Source organism: Typopeltis vanoorti, chromosome 14 (assembly GCF_054136105.1).
Source record: "Typopeltis vanoorti isolate ZY-2024b chromosome 14, IOZ_Tvanoo_1.0, whole genome shotgun sequence".
Classification (NCBI taxonomy): domain Eukaryota; kingdom Metazoa; phylum Arthropoda; class Arachnida; order Uropygi; family Thelyphonidae; genus Typopeltis; species Typopeltis vanoorti.
Genome location: NC_143562.1, coordinates 110,955,455 through 110,977,205, shown reverse-complemented (window position 1 = coordinate 110,977,205; position 21,751 = coordinate 110,955,455). Strand labels below are relative to the sequence as shown.

General features: G+C 35.4%; 1 protein-coding gene across 3 annotated transcripts in view; it reads right to left on the bottom strand.

Annotated features, from left to right (window-relative positions):
* Positions 1 to 21,751, bottom strand: part of LOC150099834 (leucine-rich repeat-containing protein 49-like) — an 853,241-nt gene that overhangs the window by 236,827 nt on the left and 594,663 nt on the right. The gene's annotated exons all lie outside the window — the stretch shown is intronic.

Sequence of the window (21,751 nt, the reverse complement as noted above, 5' to 3'; positions counted from 1 at the left end):
TAGTTAATTCACACTGAGGTAAGTAGATTCAAAATTTAACCTCAGGCATTACAAATCAAAGAAAAAATTATTTTATTTTTTATTTAAATTTTTTTTTTTTTGTCTTACCAAATTTTTTGTTCAATAGGTTTTTTATTTCACAATGGAACTGAATTATAAATATCTAATTTTCTACTGGTTTGAAAGTTTCCACAGGCAGTATTCAATATCTATTACTGTTTGATAAAAGAAGTAAGCCAATAATATTGTTGTATCTGTCGAAGCAGATACTTCTAATTCTGGACTATTTCTTTGCAATCTACAGTCATTTGTTCAGCTTTCTGTTGACATTATTCTAAGTTTTAGATATTGTATTCTATATTTTCACCCTATAAAAACCGTATAGATGTATGCAACAAAAGTTCAGTAGTGTTAGTTTTTTTTTTATTCTTAAAAAATTCCAAATGTGACAACTTTTACTGCTGCTAGAAACAACTTTTGTCTTAGAGATACTAGACAATAATCTTCTCAGCCGGAGGTAAAGGCTAAAAGCTTAGATTACTCTCAGTGTTATTGAGAAAGAAAGACCACTTCTTCAGAAGTCACACTAAAGAGCATCAAGCAGTAGTGCATAACACATCAACATGTCTTGCTTTGTTTTCAATTATATCCTAAATAGAAATACCGAGATTTCTATTTAGGAATTTATGAATACTTGGATTAAAAAATCTAAGAGAAGACTATACACATGGAAAAAAACCAGGAGATACGGAAAGGTATCAAATTGATTACATTATCGTAAAGCAAAGATGCAAGAATAGTGTAAAAAATGCATGCACATATCCTGGAACTGATATTTACTCTGACTACAACCTACTATTCATAGAAATAAATGTGAAACTAAAAAAATAAAAGAAGCTATGAAAAGAAAAAAATGGAACTTAGAAGGAATTTGGAAATAGATTGGAGAAAGAATTAGAGAAAACAAGTTTTGTAAAAACTGAAGATCCAGAAAAGAAATAGGAACAAGTTAAAGAGAAAATAAAGAAGAATGCAGAAGAAGAAATTTGATATGTAAGAGCTAAAAGAATAAAAAAAATACTTGAATAACTAATGAGATGATTTCTCTAACGGAAGAAAGAAGAAAATGGAAAAATAAAGACACTCCAGAAGAGAAAATACAATATAGAACCCTGAATGACAGATTGAGAAGGGAAGCAAAGAAGATTGGCTTAAAAAACAATGTGATGAAATGGAAAATTATGAGAAAGTGGGAAGGTATGATCTTTTATATGAAAAAGCAAGATGCACGAATCACAAGAGAAATGGAATTCGAGCTAGAGGCATAGAAAATAAGAATGGAGAAATCATAACTGAAGAAGATAAAATCCTAATGAGACAGAAGGAATACATTGAAGATCTATATGACAAGGATAATAGACCAAATGAGTTGATATTAGAAGCCCAGAGATTTTGAAGATAGAAGTAGAAATGGCCATTAAAGAACTAAAATGTGGAAAGGCAGAAGGAATAGATGAAATACCTACAGAATTCCTGAAACTGCAGAAGAAAGGAACTGAAGAAATAACCAAAATAATAAATTTAATTTATAACAAAGTTTAACATGAAGAATTGCATCTAAGGTGAAAGAATTTCTTGGAGAAGATAAGTTTGGTTTCAGGAAGGGTAGGGGAACAAGAGATGTGATTGGACTGTTAATAACAGTAAGTGAAAGAAGTCTGGAAGTGAATAAAGAAGTTAACATCTGTTATATAGATTTCGAAAAAGCTTTTGACTTTGTAAAATGGGATAAGATGGTGGAAGTAATGGAAAAGATTGGAAAGACAGAAGGCTAATTATATCACTATATATGGGACAAACTGCCATGGTGAGAGACATATATGGTACAACAGAACCAGGTATCATTGGATAAGGAGTAAGACAAGGCTGTTCTATGTCACCAATTTTGTTCAACATGTATTCCGAAGCAATGTTAAAAGAAGCACTGGAGAATTCAGAAGAAGGAATAAAGATTGGAGGTAGACAGATATTTGCAACAAGATACGCAGATGATAAGACATTACTATCAAACACTGAAACAGGACTACAACATCTGTTGAACAGATTACTGGAATCCTGTATCAATTATGGAATGAAAATTAACATCAGAAAAACAAAGGTAATGAATATAGCAAGGAAAGAGGCAAATATGGATATCAGAAGAAATGGAGAAAAATTGAATCAAGTAAAGACATTTAAATATCTAGGAAGTGTTATTAGCAGTGATGGAAGATGTAAAAGTGACATAAAAGCAAGTATAGCGATGGGAAGAGATGCCTTTAATAGAAAATGGAATTTATTCAGAAGTAAAATGGATAGAAACCTAAAGAAAAGACTAATAAAATGTTATGTGTGAAGTGTTTGCCCTCTATGCAGCTGAAACTTGGACATTAAAGAAAGAAGAAATTAAGATTTTGGAAAGCTTTGAGATGTGGATTTGGAGAAAGATGGAAAAAATCAAATGGACAGATAAAATAACTAATGAAGACGTCATAAAAAGAGTAGCAGAAGAAAGAAGTCTGTTAAGGAGGATAAAAAGAAGCAAGAGAAACTGGATCAGACATATTCTGAGAGGGAATGGAATCATCAGAGATGTCATTGAAGGATAAATAGATGGAAAAAGATCCAGAGGAAGAGTAAGGAAAACAATGCTAGATGACATGCTGAATGGAGACAAGTACACAACCTTGAAAGAGAAGGCTCAGAACAGAAGAGAGTGGAAGGAAAGTTTCTGCTACTAAAAGAAGAACCTGCTCAATTGCAGAATACTAAAGAAGAAGAAGACAATATTATTGTTGTTGTTGTTATTATTATTATTATTATTATTATACAAACATCTCTTGAAGTCAAGACTCATCGAGGGAGGCAATAGTAAGATGCATTTTGACAGAGAATACATTTATCATCCTCATCTTAAATTGATTCAATGTTTGTGCACTCACCCACCACTCTCCATGCAAAAAAAAAAGTCATACCACGCTGTCCTACGCACCACACCTTTATATAACTTCCAAGAATGATTTCTTGTCTCTATTCCCTTCCTTCAACCCTTTGAAAAATATCCTAGGTATCTATTTCATAAGCACCCCTTAGCCATTTATATGTCTCAATCATATTGCCCCTCTTCTGCCTATTGACTAGCATCTGTAATTTACATTCTCTCAACCTGTCTTCACAGTCAGTATTTTACAATACTGCTATTGTGATTTGCCTCTGAACTTTTTCCTCAGCTGGCTTTTCACCTAGGAATGCAGGTGACCAATCAATGCACAGTAGTCCAGATGTGATCTAATCAAAGCCTTGTACAGAGGAATGACTACATCCTTATCTCTACTTGCCAGTGTTCTTAGTATACTGGCATTTCTTTGTGCTATTTTTATTATTTTTGTAATATGTTCCTTGAACTTCAATTCTTTTTCCACCAATATCCCAAGATCACACTCTTCCTTCACCTCCTATAACACAGCATCTCCAATATGACATGCAGCTTTACTTTTTTGGGATCCAAAGTGGAAAACCTTATATTTACTGGTGTTAAATTGATATCCCCACTTGTCTGTCCATGAAGCACCAGTATATCTGCATCATTCCTAATAACTTTCCCCAGCTTAGCATCATCCACAAACAGCTGAATATCAGCTTGCAGACCACTCGCAATATCAGAAACAAATTGAACAGAGTGGTCCTAGAACAGAACTCAGTGGGACTCCACTGGTAACTCTCCTCCCAAGAGACATGGCACCTCTATACACCAGTTTGATATCAATTAGAAAGCCAGTTCACTATCAGATGAAAAAAAAAAAAAAAAAAAAAAAAAAAAGAAATCAGTGAACACCTTTTATTCCCACATAGGGAGTAGGCGATAAAGTCGATAAGACAAAGTCGGTTTAACCCTATCGAATTTTTGGAGACTGAGTGGGCAGTCAATCTCCACTGGTAGCCAGAGATAGCTGGCACAAGGCTATCACATATTTAATTGGTATGCAGTGAAGAGAAAAATCAAAATTGCTAACCACGAGATGGTGACTAACAATTGCCATCATTTCGTGGTCCCTAATCCTAACACAATATTTTTAATGTCTGAAAATAGTAGGTTCGAGGGCTGATTTTCTTGAGTTTATGGGAAGAAAAACCCAAGTTTCCTGAAGAAAAAAAGCTTAGAAAAAGTTCCTCTAGTGAGCGACTGGATTTGAAACCAAGTCTTTCTTCTTGCAGACAAGTGCCATAGAGTGCAAACGCCACTTGTACTGAGCTATACAGGCTATCCAATCCCATTTGCCATAACTTATAGACTATTTTATTATGTGGTAGCCTGTCAAATGCCTTTGTAAAATACAGAAGTATCACTGTATATGAATGACCCCTACCTAGAAATGTAGTCACCTTATAAAATGTAAATAAATTTGTTAAACAAGGTCTCCCTTTAATAAACCCATGTTGACCTATATACAAAATTTTACATAAATGTCAAAATAATTTCTTAACACGTTCGCTGCGTAGTTCATATATGAGCTTCACAAGCCAACTATGAGTATACACGTATGTCGATTTACTGACCTCCTATGCCAAACACGAGTTAACCCTTAGTATAATTACCTTAATTTGGACTCTTGGATTCTGAATAAAGTGGAGAGCACGTCTGGGGGCTTGATAGAAGGGAAAAATTTCAACTAAAATATAGTATATTATGTATGTGCCTCAAAAGCCAATTACGAATATACTCGTATGTCGATTACCAACCTCCAATGCCAAGCGCGAGCTAATTTGTAGTATAACACGTAATTTGTAAATCAATTTAAAACTGATAAAAATCAATAAAAATAATAAAATGAAATCAATAAAATAAAAACCAATTTATTCAAATTACAAATGATACACTTCAAAACAATTTTCCACGCACAATGGTGGTTTTTCCTGGCAAACAGGACAATAATAACGTGTTTCGTGTCGTTGTTTGTTTCATGTACATACTCGGCATGGCTTTGTTGGCGAATATTTTTTTCTGTAGGTGGTAAAATTTCCAAATAATGAAGATCCCGAATCCTGCTGATAAGCTGTGATGCTGTAAGCTCATCCGTTCCAACAAAAACTGAGATAAATTGATCTCTAAATTTTAATGCAGTCATTGCGTTTCCAGTAATTATATTATAAAATTTATGTGCATTTTGAATGTATATATGAAAAATGCATACTGCCAATTTCTTTGGCCATCTAATTGTCTTTCGTAAGGGGAAATAGTAAGAAAGTATTTGATCAGAAAGATCGATGCCTGACATACCCAAATTATGGTCCCTAACGATATTTGGTTTTAATTGAATTTTACCATTCTGATTTTTTGCTTCAACCATTTAAAATTTGTGCATATTTGAAATGGAAAGAACTTCCCTCTTATTCCATTTGCAATGATGAATTCATTAAATTCATCATCACTCATATTAGCGTAAGCTTCTAATTCTTTATCAGTAAGTTTTCTTTTACTGGTCATGGCGAAATTGAAGGTTTTTAGAGACTAGATGCAATAAAAACATTCGTCAGCACATGTAATATATGGGTGGGGTGATATGAGATTAGTCGTAGTTGGCATATGAAACAAAATTCTATCTGATAAGCAGGCTAAGATTACTCATAATGACCTTGAAGACGTGAAAGCGCTTGGCGTGCGGGAACAAACTATGCTCGATGAGCATAGCAGCGAATGTGTTAATTTATAATAATCACAATTTCACTTTTATTATCAAAAACTTATAAATTATTTGGCTTATTTAAGAAAGAAACATTTGAATTTAAAAAAATATGCCCACCTATTTTTTTAATTAAATAAAAAGCTGAACATAAGCATTCAGCTTTTCTTTTCTTTTTTTTTTTTTTTTTTTGGAGGGGGACAGGACGAGGGAGAGGACTATTCATCTTGCTGATGTTTGAAATTTATTTTCAACCATTCAAAATACAATTTTTACAAATTTAAATCACTTGGGGAGCACACTCATACATTTTAATGTAAAATTGTAGTAAAAGTATAGATACTTTGCACCAATCTAAACTAGCGATAAGTGTCTTTTCAAAATGCGAGGTGATTTTTTCTTTGTGCTAAAAGAAAATGCCAGATAATGATGATAATAAGAATAATAATAAAGTATGGAGTATTTTATTATTATATGCTAACTACTTAGCCAAACCTGACTGGCCAAGTGGTTAGCGTGTCCGCTCCCCTGCCAAAAGGCTGCGGGTTCAAATCCATGCATGGTGGTCAGTGGTAGATGGCGTTGGTATAGTTGCAGTAAGTTTGTGGACTGAGTGTATGGAGACAGAGTTGTAGAGCAGGTGCACTCCCTCGATGAGTCTTTGGAGTACCTGGAGGTGTCAAAATAATAATAATGTTCTTTTTCATTCAGTGGAGATTTCAGAATGAAGTGTGATTTATAATGTACTTTCTTTGTGTGTTTTTTGAAAAAAAAAAGTGCCATGAATATATTCTTGCTATTTTTGTTAACTTAACTGGACAGCCCAAATAATGAGAATGACTAACTGTAACAGATTTGTGACGTGTATGATCTCTTGAATTAGAAGAGTGAACCTTGTGTTACCTGGAGTTTCATCCATTAGGAAATTCCAAGTGAACATTTTGATTGTTTCCAAGATATAAATGTATGCATGTATATATACATATATTCATTTTGGAAGATGTGTTACAGAAAATCTTGGGGAAATTCTTTTCGTTCTAATTTTCACACTGTTAAACAATTGTTTTAAAATCCTTTCTTTTAGGCATGCACGGTGATCCGAATGCATTTTTGAAAATTATGGAGAAAACTACCGTGTTTGAATAAAAACTTTAGTTTAATATAACTAAAATCTACCATTCGACGTTTCGACCTTTATGTCAAGGTCATCTTCTGGAGCATACAAATATACACAAGAAACAAGCTATACTACAATCAAACTGATTTGTTAAAGAAACTGACAAACCGTTACCACAATTGTTGGCCTGACCTCTGGAGAAAAAAAAAAATACAAATTAAAAATAAAAAATAAAAAATTTTATACATCAACGCTAGAGTCCTATTATTTGTGTTGTCTACTATATACATATACTAACATCATTCCGGCCAGTTGGAGTGGAATGGTTTCTAATACTAGCAGATTGGCTAGAGTCCTGACTTATGTTGAATCTTTATATTAGGTTGGCTGAATGTGTGCCATCCAGATCCTTGGAATTTTCATACCATCTTTGTTGTTGATATTTGGGTGGTTTATCAGGATTTTGCAGGATTCCTTAAATTTTCTTTCGTACCAGGTTTTTGTGCGGTGTAAGGAGCAGGTGCTTTTCCAGTTGATTTGGTGTAAGGTGTTAAGTGCGTGGTCTGAGAGGCCTGCTTCACACCATAATGGTTATATTTGATATGTCTAATGTGTTCTTTCTTGCATATAGGGATTGTTCGTCCTGTTTCACCAATGTACAGTAAGTTACAGGTGCAGCAGATGCAATAGACTCCAGGATGTGCTAACGGGAGGAGAGTATCCTTAGAGGAGCTGAATATGAGTTTTAAGTTTAGTGGGTGGTTTAAAGGTGGCATTGAGGTTATAATGTTGTAGGATTCTGTTGATTTTTTCCAATAGCCCTTTAACGTATGGTATGGCCATCGTTTTCTGTAATCTAGATTCGTTTTTGTTGTGGTATTATAGAGTATTTTATTGACAGTATTTTTGTTATAGCCATTATTTATGAATGTGTCACTAATGATTTTTAGTTCTTGTTTTAGGGCTTGCTGGTTAGAGCAAACAGTTGTGGCTCTGTTTTTAAGGGTGTTAATGACTCCATATTTTTGTGCTGGGTGGTGGTATGAATTCGCATGTATGTATTGGCTCGTGTGTGTCGGTTTTCGGTAGACAGTCAAGGATAGACTGCCTGAAGGAAGACGTATAACTAGTGTGTCAAGGAACAGGAGCAAATTTTGGTTTTCAATTTCGATGGTAAATTGTATGCGTTCGTGTTGTTTGTTTAGGTGGCTGAGGAATGTGTTTAGCGTTTGTCGCCTGTGCAGTCAGATCGCGAACACGTCATCGACGTATCTGAGCCAGACTGTTGGTCGTAGCGTCGCAGAATCAAAAGTCCTTTGCTCAAAGGTTTCCATGTAGAAGTTAGCGAACGGGGGGGATAATGGTGAGCCCATGGCTGTACCTTCCTTTTGTCTACCGAAAACCGACACACACGAGCCAATACATACATGCAAATTCATACCACCACCCAGCACAAAAATATGGAGTCATTAACACCCTTAAAAACAGAGCCACAACTATTTGCTTTAACCAGCAAGCCCTAAAACGAGAACTAAAAATCATTAGTGACACATTCATAAATAATGGCTCTAACAAAAATACTGTCAATAAAATACTCTATAAAACCACAACAAAAGCGAATCTAGATTACAGTAAAACCATAGCCATCCCATACATTAAAGGGCTATCGGAAAAAATCAACAGAATCCTACAACATTATAACCTCAATGCCACCTTTAAACCACCCACTAAACTTAAAACTCATATTCAGCTCCTCTAAGGATACTCTCCTCCCATTAGCACATCCTGGAGTCTATTGCATCCGCTGCACCTGTAACTTACTGTACATTGGTGAAACAGGACGAACAATCCCTATACACAAGAAAGAACACATTAGACATATCAAATATAACCATTATGGTGAAGCAGGCCTCTCAGACCACGCACTTAACACCTTACACCAAATCAACTGGAAAAGCACCTGCTCCTTACACCGCACAAAAACCTGGTACGAAAGAAAATTTAAGGAATCCTGCGAAATCCTGATAAACCACCCAAATATCAACAACAAAGATGGTATGAAAATTCCAAGGATCTGGATGGCACACATTCAGCCAACCTAATATGAAAGATTCAACATAAGTCAGGACTCTAGCCAATCTGCTAGTATTAGAAACCATTCCACTCCAACTGGCTGGAATGATGTTAATATATGTATATAGTAGACAACACAAATAATAGGACTCTAGCGTTGATGTATAAAATTTTTTATTTTTTATTTTTAATTTGTATTTTTTTTTTTTTTTTTCACCAGAGGTCAGGCCAACAATTATGGTAGAGGTTGGTCAGTGTCTTTAACGAACCAGTTTGATTGTAGTATAGCTTGTTTCTTGTGTATATTTGTACGCTCCAGAAGATGACCTTCACATAAAGGTCGAAACGTCGAATTGTAGATTTTAGTTATATTAATTTTTAATTTGTATTGAATATAAACTAAAGTTTTTATTCAAACACGGTAGTTGTCTCCATAATTTTCAAAAATGCATTCGGATCACCGTGCAAGCCTAAAAGATAGGATTCAGATCATCCATGGAAATGATACCCACAAGCGCTGCAATCACTATGGTAAGCTAAAGATTCGTATTTCTCTCTTGATCAATCGGCCTTTTTAAAAAGATGCAGAGACAATAATCTTATTCCGATCTGCATCAGGCTAAAAAAGAAATTTACGTTCACTAAGGCACTCCGTATCTATGACCACACAGAAAAAGCAGCGCTTGTGGGTATCATTTCCATGGATGATCTGAATCCTTGGATTCAGATCATACGCAAGAAAAAACACGAAAACTGACCACAAGCGATGCTTTTTCATACGCTTAGAGAACAGATTCAAACAGCCCGCCAAAACCTAGCTACAACACAAAATCTGGTTTCTAAATTACAATCAGAACTATCGAACTATGTTAATTAATCCAGACATTCTACAAACACTTGAAAGAATTACTGATAATTCGGCCAAGCATACCCTGGAAAAGAATAAGGAAAAACTCAAGAAAAAATTTCACAGTTTGAAACAACGGCAAAATATGGCAGCCAATCACAGGAATCCATCCAATTAGAGGACTTCCTACCTGAGAAACAACAATGAACAACAAACTAGGGAGAGACAGGGAGCGACCAACCACCGACAAGCAAGAACCATGTGATTAACCTATCAAGCCACACCCTGAACAATGGCTAACTTACGCTACAGAATAAAGGCCTGAACTACGCAATAGCACCGAAAAAGGTAAACAAATTGGATTTTATCTACCACACTGAAAGAGGCATCAGATCCCTACCTAACAATATAGCAGATAAAATACGACTAAAAACCAGTAATGTCCTAAATACCAAGAAAACCATACAGAACAACCTGACTAAAACAGAATTAGCAGCAATTAAATCATTAAAAGCCAAACAATACAAAATAAAAAGAAAGCGGATAAAGGCAGTGCCACTGTTGTCCTTGACAGGTCAACATACATACTACAAATGAACCAACTAGTAGCCGATAACAACACATATAAAATGGTAAATTATAACCCAACAAAAAGAATAAAGGATAAAACAGAAAAACTACCAAAGTCTGTCACTTCTTGGCCACCAGACACGGTTAAAAAACTCAAACCCCACTACGCCCAACCCCCCAGAATATATGGGGTTCCGAAAATACACAAACAAAATGTGCCCCTTCAACCAATCGTGGAAGGAATAGACAGTCCCAATTACCACCTAGCCAAGAAATTAGCGGCAACACTCAAGGAGTTGGTAGGTCATTTCCCCCTCCTACATAAAAAACAAACAACACTTTATAAATAAAATCAAAAACATAACAATCGAAAAAAACGACTTATTAGTCAGTTTTGATGTTTCTGCCCTTTTCACTAATGTCCCCATCAATGACACAATTCTCCTACTACAGAACAAATTTCCACCCAACATTATGGCCCTCTTTGCCCACGTACTAAAGTCCGGTTACTTCGTGTGCCAAAACAAATTCTACCTACAAAAGGAAGGTACAGTCACGGGCTCACCATTATCCCCCCCCCAATCGCTAACTTCTACATGGAAACCTTTGAGCAAAGGGCTCTTGATTCCGCCACGCTACGACCATCAGTCTGGCTCAGATACGTCGACGACGTGTTCGCGATCTGGCCCCACGGGGGACACACGCTAAACACATTCCTCAGCCACCTAAACAAACAACACGAACGCATACAATTTACCATCGAAATCGAAAACGAAAATTCGCTCCCGTTCCTAGACACACTAGTTACATGTCTTCCTTCAGGCAGTCTATCCTTCATGGTCTACCGAAAACCAACACACACGGGCCAATACATACATGCAAATTCATACCACCACCCAGCACAAAAATATGGAGTCATTAACACCCTTAAAAACAGAGCCACAACTATTTGCTTTAACCAGCAAGCCCTAAAACAAGAACTAAAAATCATTAGTGACACATTCATAAATAATGGCTATAACAAAAATACTATCAATAAAATACTCTATAAAACCACAACAAAAGCGAATCTAGATTACAGTAAAACCATAGCCATTCCATACATTAAAGGGCTATCAGAAAAAATCAACAGAATCCTACAACATTATAACCTTAATGACACCTTTAAACCACCCACTAAACTTAAAACTCATATTCAGCTCCTCTAAGGATCTTCTCCTCCCATTAGCACATCCTGGAGTCTATTGCATCCGTTGCACCTGTAACTTACCGTACATTGGTGAAACAGGACGAACAATCCCTATACGCAAGGAAGAACACATTAGACACATCAAATATAACCATTATGGTGAAGCAGGCCTCTCAGACCACGCACTTAACACCTTACACCAAATCAACTGGAAAAGCACCTGCTCCTTACACCGCACAAAAACCTGGTACGAAAGAAAATTTAAGGAATCCTGCGAAATCCTGATAAACCACCCAAATATCAACAACAAAGATGGCATGAAAATTCCAAGGATCTGGATGACACACATTCAGCCAACCTAATATGAAAGATTCAACATAAGTCAGGACTCTAGCCAATCTGCTAGTATTAGAAACCATTCCACTCCAACTGGCTGGAATGATGTTAATATATGTATATAGTAGACAACACAAATAATAGGACTCTAGCGTTGATGTATAAAATTTTTTATTTTTTTATTTTTAATTTGTATTTTTTTTTTTTTTTTCACCAGAGGTCAGGCCAACAATTGTGGTAGCAGTTGGTCAGTGTCTTTAATGAACCAGTTTGATTGTAGTATAGCTTGTTTCTTGTGTATATTTGTATGCTCCAGAAGATGACCTTGACATAAAGGTCGAAACGTCGAATTGTAGATTTTAGTTATTATTATTATTATTATTCCTAATACCTCCAAGGAGTCCGAAGACTCATCGCGGGAGGACACCAACAACTATCTCTACACCTAACCTCTACTACGAATCATCTCCATCAACGCCATCTACCGCCCACCTCCAACACCACCACAACAGATATTAAACTATTTTATATTAACAGATATTATATTAAACTAAAGTTTTTATTCAAACACGGTAGTTGTCTCCATAATTTTCAAAAAATGCAATTGTTTTAAAATATTCTGGGGGAAAAAAAAGGTAGCAAGCAAAATTTATTGCAATAAGTTTAATACATAACTTTTTATCTTTACCTTGCACTACTATGATCTATGAAAATATGATTGTCAGGTTGTTATGTTTATAGATTTAGATATACTGCTGATGTTTGAGAACAACTCTTTCTGCTCTTTTATGAAAGACATGTTAAATTGCATGACATTCTTACTTCAAGGCTAATTTTAAAATATTGGAAAATTATATTCAATAGTATTTCAAATGAATTTGCAGTTAAAAAACTAAACAATTTGTTATTCTTATTGTTATTTGTAGAGTGCTCATTTCAATAATAATAATGTTGTTTCTTTACCATTGTAAAATAACCTTTTGTGGGTGGAAGCGAGTTAAATAAATATTTATCTTGCTTTTTTGCATATATATATAAATAAATAAATAAATATATCACAGCATGTAGACTTCACATTTGATATGATTAAAGATGTTCATGTTATTATCTATAAAGCAAAGTCATCAAAGCACGTCCTTCAGGCAATCTGTGAAGTATTCTATAAAATTTGATTTTGAACAAATATAAAAATAACGTAATCAGGAACATCGACAGCTCTTTTTTTTCCCAAAAAAAATATTTTGAATAATTATCTTGAATTAACTTGTTCGAGAACAAATAAAATGCATTGTCGACTCAGTGATTAAACAACATTAGCAGAAAAAAATTAAAAAAGACATTGGTTCTCTAAGTTAATGCTATATTTAAGTGTAGATAGTAGTATGCAAGGATCTCTTATTTTGTCCTGGCATTAAAAATTGTACAATAAAAGGAGTAAACAAAAAATAGAAATAGAGTCCAGTTATCCAGCACAGAACAAGGAAGTGAGTTTCTTGTTATAGGCAACTAAGACGCAGCTATGATCGCGAGATAATCTGGTTAAGCGTTCTATTTAGTGTAAACAATTATTGGAGACCCTCTAATGTAGCACTTCCCAAACTTATGGATGTAAATACCCCTTAGGAAAAATTAAAATATTTCACAGCCCCATCAGGAAAAAAAAAATCATAATACAGACATATATTATTATAATATTTATTGTAATGAAATGAAATTAGGCTTATATGAATATAAGCCTAATTCATTTAATATATTCATTATTATTATTATTATTCCTGATACCTCCAAGGAGTCCAAAGACTCATTGCAGGAGGACATCTACAACTCTCTCTACACCTAACCTCTACTACGAATCATATCCATCAACGGCATCTACCGTCCACCTCCAACACCACCTCAACTAGTAATTTTTGTCTGTAAATTGCGTGTGTTCTGAAGGGCCGATTTGTATGTATGCGGGATGAAAAACCCTGCTACCTCCGTATGAGATTGGCTAACTCACCTTTGATTGAAATCGACCAGATAAAGATTCCTCCCGTCGCGACGAGAATCGAACTTAGGCCTTATTATATTCATATAATATTCTTTACATGAATATAATGAATATAGGATTATATGAATAAGCCTATATTTATTAATATTCATTAAGCGTCGAAATACGAAGGAAGCAAAATTTGTGAACCAATTTGATTTTTTCCATTAAAATATAAAAAATAACAAAAAAGAAATAATAAATAATAAAAAATTAAATACGTCTCTTTTAAGATAAAAAACTCTACTCAGTCTTAAAACATTTTAAATTTGTTTTCATTATTTCACTGTCCCCTCAACAAAACTAATGGCACCCAAGGGTGCCACGGACAAAAGTTTGGGAAGCGTTGCTTTAATGGACATGATGGCCAGATTGCACTTCTGATCCATGTTCTTTCAAAAGATAGCATGCATCGTATCTAGATTTTGGCGGACTTATATAGACTTCCTGGCCAGTTGGGAGGTTAATATATGTATTTTTCAAAGTTCACAATTTTACATAAAATATGTGTGTTTTGATTTTTTAACCTTTAAATTTTAAGTACATTAAAAAAAAAAGTAAGGGGTGCTCAACTTAAAATTGCATCGGGTGCCAGGATCCCTAGAGTTTACTCCATTGTCTTGAACCCACTGGGTTCAAGACAATGGAGTAAACAGTGGAATTGAAACACAAAGCAATCACCATTTATTTTGAATAAGATAAAAGGAAATGTCCTACCAAAAAGAAACTTTATGTGAGAATATTCTGAAAAGAAGCAAAGCTGAGCAGCTTTCAGAAATGAACTAGACGCAAATATACAACTATTAGTGGAGAAAAAATTAAGCAAGTCTGACAACAATAATTCAACTCTGTAGTTGCAAACCCTGAGAAAACATCAACTGATTCAGCCAGGAAAGCATGTAGTGAACTTCTCTGCTAGGACAGAAAAATCAACTAATAGGTAAGTCATGGGAAAACTTAAGAATATTGAAGTCAATTATCAAGGTGTCGGCAAAATGTTCTAGTCCATTTCAAAAGCAAAGAAATGGGGGAAAGAGTACTGTAGAAAGAATCTGTCCTGACAAAAGTGATATGAAAATTGAATATAAAAATATCTTATGTAAATATCTACAATATTTATATAAACATCTATAACAAGCTTTGAAAGATTGTTCAATGAAATAAGCAATGATGGAAGTGGTGGAAATTATTCAAGAGTTGGATGCATAGTTCAGAGTACATATCCATACTTTTTGAAAGTTTATTTTTCACTTGGTTAGACTATAATAAATTTAGTTTAATCCTTTATCCAAGTGTGAGCAAACAAAGTTTGCACCTGAAAGTATCTTCAGGACTGGGGTAAGGTAGTACAACACCAGGCAACTCGTTACAAAGGTGAGCAAGCTAACATCACCTCTATCTCAGTATCTCCCATAATGCAAAACACATCTCCTTGCAGATATGTATAACATTATGCATTAAGGGAAGGGCCACTACCCAGACTAGTTTCAACCTTTATTGAGGTTTCTTCAGTGGGAGCCAGGCCCAAGTGGAAATACCAGGTAGAAACATTAGCAAGGTCATCTCCACCTATAGGAGTTGCCAAACGGTGTGCCACCTTTTTATTAAATTACTCTGGATTTAGAGAAAGATGTTAAAAGTTTATTTTTCACTTGGTTAGACTATAATAAATTTAGTTTCTTTATCTAGTAATCTTAATTTAGTAATCTTTTATCCAAGTGTGAGCAAACAAAGTTTGTACTACCTTACCCCAGTCCTCCTGGATTTTTGTTGCCATCAACCCTGTCTATCCAAAACTTTATGATGTTGCAATCTTAACTTATGGTGTCTGTCCAACTTGTTCTAGGTTTTTATTTTGAACTTTTATGAATAATTTTACTATTTATTGTCTTCTTAAGAATACTGCTATTTTCCATTAGAAAAACATGTCCTGCCCACTGCAACTTTTTTTAACTTAATTACACTGGATATTATGGATTCTTTATAAAAGAGATATAACAAATGCGTGTATCTGATTCTCCATCGCCAATTCACTGGTACAAATATTTTTCTAAGGCTTTTCCTTTCAAAAGCTGAAATCAAATTCTCCACACTTGCTGTAAATATCCAGGTTTTGCATCAACTGGTAACAACTGGATGAATGCTCAATTTATTTACACTGCTTGGAAAGAAATCAACGGACACTAGTATGAGGAACAAACAGCCATGGTGCCCACCTTCTGCTGCAGTGACTGACTACAGTAAGCCTACGGGACATACTGTTCACAAGTCTATGACAGTGATCAATGGGAATTTTGGACCATTCTTCTTGTAGAGGTCCTGGACTGTTGTGGGGCAGACAACCGTTGATCTCACCCAATGCTCCAATTTATCAAACAAATGTTCAATAGGGTTGAGACCAGAGACGATGGTCAGTTCCATAGAAATGCTGCAAAGTAGGACACACTGCATTGTCCAGAATATTCAGATACCTCTTGGAGTTTGATGTTCGTGGCACCACAAACAGGAATCTGAGGACAAACCAGGAAACACAGGACCATATCACACTACCATCTCCAATTTTATAGTTGGGGTTATGCACTTGGGGAGTTACAATTTGCTGAACAGATAGGTCTGCAACATGGCATCCTATTTCAAACTCTGTCAGTTCCCCCTTCTTGCAGCCATTTCACCTGGACACAGTTGCACTGAATTGGGAGCAGTTCAGTGCAACTGTGTCCAGTTGCACTGAACTCCAATTTGAACCAGCTACAAACATGTGACTCATTACATGGCACAATGCACCATGCCCTTGACTTCTTTCCAAGCAGTGTAATTTTACTTTGGTATTCCAATGAATATCTTTTAACTGAGTACACATGAGAGAGAACAGAAAGCCTGATTTCCTCTATTTGATTTTGTAATTCCACCATCTCATTTGTTTGGCTAGTGGTCATTATTTAAATTTAAATCGTTCCACTTCTTCGATTTCAAGGGTTCCAATTTTTACACTTGTATCAGATGATTCTCTCGGATAATAATCATTATTTATTTTATTTTTTGTTGATTAATTTTTAGTCATATCTCTTGTGCTGATTCTTCTAGTTTCAAATACGTTTCATCTTTCTGTTTTGTTCTGTTAATGTCATCTGCATACTACAATCCACACAACTTATTTATTAGTGTCTTTAGTATCTATTGGCAATGATCAGAAAGCAAATTCCAAAGCTAAGCTAAAAAGTATTGGACCTAGATCATACCTTATTTTAATCCATGATTATTGCAAAGTGATCTATTAAATTATTTTGTATTTTAACCTGTGTTTCAAAATTTTCCATTGTTAATCCTTGTAAGTCTTACCAACTTATCTGATATTCCAAAGTGTATCATAATATCATATAATTTTCCTCTGTTAATGCTGTCATATACTTGTTGAAAATCAACAAAGATCTGATGAATATTTATATCAAATTCCCAAAATTCTCTAATAACTGTTTAACTATGTGTAGTTGATCAATGGTGGATTTGTCTTTCCTGAAACCTCCTTTGCAGACACCACTTATCTTCTCAATAAATGGGTTTAATCGGTTCTTCAAAATATTTTATACACTGTACATAACAAATAAATGCCTCTGTAATTGCCACAACCTCTGTTATTTCTTAACATATGAAAATGAAAATCTTAACATATAAAAAAAGTTCATTACATAAAAAGCACAACCAGCTTTCTAAGTCTTGCCCCCCCCCCCTTTTTTTTTTTAAATAAAGCAAAAGTAACTTGTCATAATCAAGCCAGGAACAATTATCGTCCTACTGTAACAAGTATGACAAGGCTACATGTTCTCACGACACTTCACAACATAAATGTAGCTGTATCCTAAGTTTGATTAGAGAGCAGTTGTGTCTTGTATGAGAAATCTTGATCCATTAGAAGGGGCCCATTTCACATTACATCATCATCTTCTAACATGAGGAGGAGTTCTGTTGATACCATGATGAGGACTATGAGAGTGACTACGAGAATAACGTCTTCGTGGTGAGACAGGACCGTGACCTTCTGTTTCCTCCATAACCACAACCACACCCCCATTTACCGGCCAAGGTCCAGGCTGGAAAGCCAATTCAAGGCCTTATCCGTCACTTTGTGGATGTCCTGTAGACCACGACCGAGAAATTGGAGTCTTGGGCAGTCATGCACAATATGAGTAATCGTCCGAGCCACAGGAGAACAATCACAATAAGGGTGATCTGGCAGCCTCCATTTATGTAGAAGGTAGCCACACCTGCACTGACTAGTTCTGATCCTGTGTATTGATGACCAAAATTTCCTAGGAAGATCAAAACCAGGCTGTGGAGCACAGGGATCTTCTATCAGGAAGCCGTTTGTTGGTAGATTGTTGGACCAATGTTCTCTCCATATGTCAGATACTGATGGCAGCGCAGCTGAAGAGAGTTCGTCCATGGACCAGAGAGGCTTTCTAGATTCAAGGCGTAGACTAGGTGGGTTCATGAGAGTCTGATGCCGGGGCAGGAGTGGGTTGCTCACTGCTTTATTAAATTCCTTAATCAAGGCTTGTCTTCTCCGTATGTGTGGTGGAGCAATGTTAGATAGAATAGGCAGCCAAGAGAGAGGGGTGCTTCTCACTATCCCACTAATTGTGTGCATTGTAGAGTTTAGCTGGGTGTCTATAACAGTTAGCTGGGTGTCATATATAGTTTATATATATGTCATATATAGTTTAGCTGGGTGTCAGTTAACTCACTGAGGACTGGGAAAGCAGTTGGAATCGATAACATCTATCTTGAATTCATTAAGAACTGTGGACCAAAAACTATTAAATGGCTTGCTGCTATGTATAATAATATCCTGGACTCTGGCATGTTTCCATCTACTTTTAAAAGATCTAAAATCATTGGCATCTTAAAATCTGGCAAAGACCCTACAATTGCTTCCAACTACCGTCTTGTTAGGCATCTGTCTGAAACTTCTGGAAAGAACAGAATTTCTTCAAGTATACATAATATAACTCCCCAGGAACAGGCTGGCTTCAAACCTGACAGAAGTTGTTGTGATCAAGTATACTGACCTTGACAATCTTTATAGAGAACGGTTTTGAAAAACAATTGAAAACAATAGGGGTATTCGTGGACCTTTCTACTGCCAATGGCACAGTGTGCAGAGAGGGTTTTATTTTTTGAATGGATTCATTGTATCCAAATGATACAATGTATCATTTGGATACAATGAATCCAAAAGTAAATTCTTTAAGATTAAAACCACCTACCTCAGGGGTCAGTTCTTCCCCATTGCTTTTTAACTTATATATTAGTGATATCCCAGTGACAACATCACAGATTCATGTATGCTGATGACATTGTCATTGCAACTCAACATTCAACAATCCAAAAAGCTGAGAACATCTCAACTGAAGATCTGGCTGTACTTAATAAATATTTTATTGGATAGCAATTAAAACCTAACCTGAACAGAAGTAGCATCCTTTCATTTAAGGCCAACTATATTCACTTCAGAAATAAAGAGGTGAAATTTAACAATCATCCAAAATACCTAGGATTTACCCTAGCCAGAAGTTTGACATTTAAATATCATCTAGAAAATAATGCTGGAAAATTAAAAACTCATAATAATATAATGAATAAACTTGCTGGTACTTCTTGGGGTGCTGATACCAACACACTGCGTACTACTGCACTGTCTTTGGTCTATTATACAGCAGAGTATTGTGCTCCTGTGTGGCTGAACAGCAAACATACTTCTTTAGTCTATGTCCAGCTGAATCAAACTATGAGGATAATCTCTAGAGCTCTAAGATCTACTCCTGGCTACTGGCTCCTAACTCTCAGTAATATGGCTCCTCCTTCGCTTTGCAGGACCCAAGCCTTAAGCAAATTATGGACAAAAATAACTGGAAACAGTTCTTTGCTATCCACCAAGACATTTCCTTCCAAACCTCACAAAGACTGAAATCCAGGCACCCTGCCTGGATGAGTGTAATACAAATGAACGACCAATACTCTCCCAATGACTTCGACCTATGCGAGTCATGGGGAGAGTATTGGTCGGATCAGAGCAGGACATGGAAGATGTAAGCATCTCTTGCTTAAATGGAACTGGTCCAAAAGCTGTGAATGCGGAAGCAGGATCAAGAATATCAATCACATTGTGTACTATCTACTCATTCTCAGGCACTAAAGAGGGCTTTTTTTTTTAAAAAACTGACCCCAAAATCCCTGGAGCGTAAAAATCATATTATGGATCCATAATATGATTTTTACAATTGTTTTTATGTTGTTTTATGTAATATGTATGTAATATTCTGAGACCTGTACACAATACGCTAAAGAAAATAAATTTCCACAAGCTGTTTTATCATTCTTATGTATTGGGCAGATCAGACTCTTTCTCCATTCTTTTGGCATTTTCCAAGAATAGAATTCTTTTGGCATTTTCTCTTTCTTCCATGTAGTTAAAATCAATTCTTATATTTTGTCTTCTAGTTTCTTTCCCTGCTTTCAGCAAGTCTGCTAGGATTTTGACTACTCCTGAAGATTTGTTGTTCCTTTGTGAATGTATTATATTGTAAAGCTCTTGCCTTAATGGTAGCTATAAAGAATCATCTTCAATAGTAATTAGTATACAGGGTGGTTCAAAATTCCACATACAAACTTTGATGGGAGGTAGAGAACATCAAAATCAACCATATTCACATAGGAAAGCATGACCGGAAACACCACTGGAAGGTACTAACAGGAACACAAAGATACAGAAATAACACAAGGCAGTAATTAGTGTAAAAAAACTTTATTAGGTGTAACTGAACAGTTCAATAGTAGTTGGATACATAATATGGTAAACGAGGTGCATGTCTGCATCTCAGTGTTTGTAAAACGCCTCATGTTCTTCGCACAACGTCGAAAGTTTGAATGAGGAAGCCCCAATTGCTCACCTAGAGTGCTGGCGAACAGCGCCACCTATCACTTTCGGGTGGCATTTCCAGTTATGCTTTCCTATGTGGATAGGATTGATTTTGATGTTCTCTACCTCCCCTCAAAGTTTGTACGTGGAATTTTCAACCACCCTGTATAGTTCTGAGTTGCAGAGCTAACATTTTATTCAGCAATTTATGGAAACATTTTCTCCATCTGTTTACTTTTTCTTTGTCTGTTAACATGTTTCATTGTCCCATCTATGCATATATCTAGTACCAACTTATATCCTCCATTAATTTGCTTAATCACACTATAAACTCTAAGACTGTCCCTTATTCTTCATTTCTTGTTCTATTATGCATATTATTTCATTAAGGGGCTCGTCTTTTCTTCCTTTGACAGATTTTATCTGCTTTTCATCTCAGTTATTTATATTTACTTTCTTTAATCATAGTCCATATTGCAGTAAATTCTTTATATGCTTTATTTCTTTTTATTACTGCTTGAGCACATTCTTCATCAAAATCATTTCTTTTGTTTATTCTCATATCTCAAATTTTTTACTCAGTATTCAGAATCCACTATTTAATAAATGTCCAGCTTCTTTCTACATCTTATTCTATGTTTTCTGCCTCTATTTTTTTCTTTAATTTTGTCCTGGAAGTTGGTTTTAACTTCAGTTTCTTTGAGCTTTGCAAGTTAAACATTTGCACTCTTTCACGTCTTTCTTGTTTCTCCACTGAGATTTTGCACTTATATTTAATTTTGACTAGATAATGATCTGAATAACAGCAAACTCCTATATATGATCTTACATCCATAATGCTTGATGCCAATCTTTTATCTATAAGCACACGACCAATCTGATTAAATACTGTGCCATCTGAGAATATCCATGTCCTTTTATGGATCTCTTATGAGGAAAGCATGTAGAGGA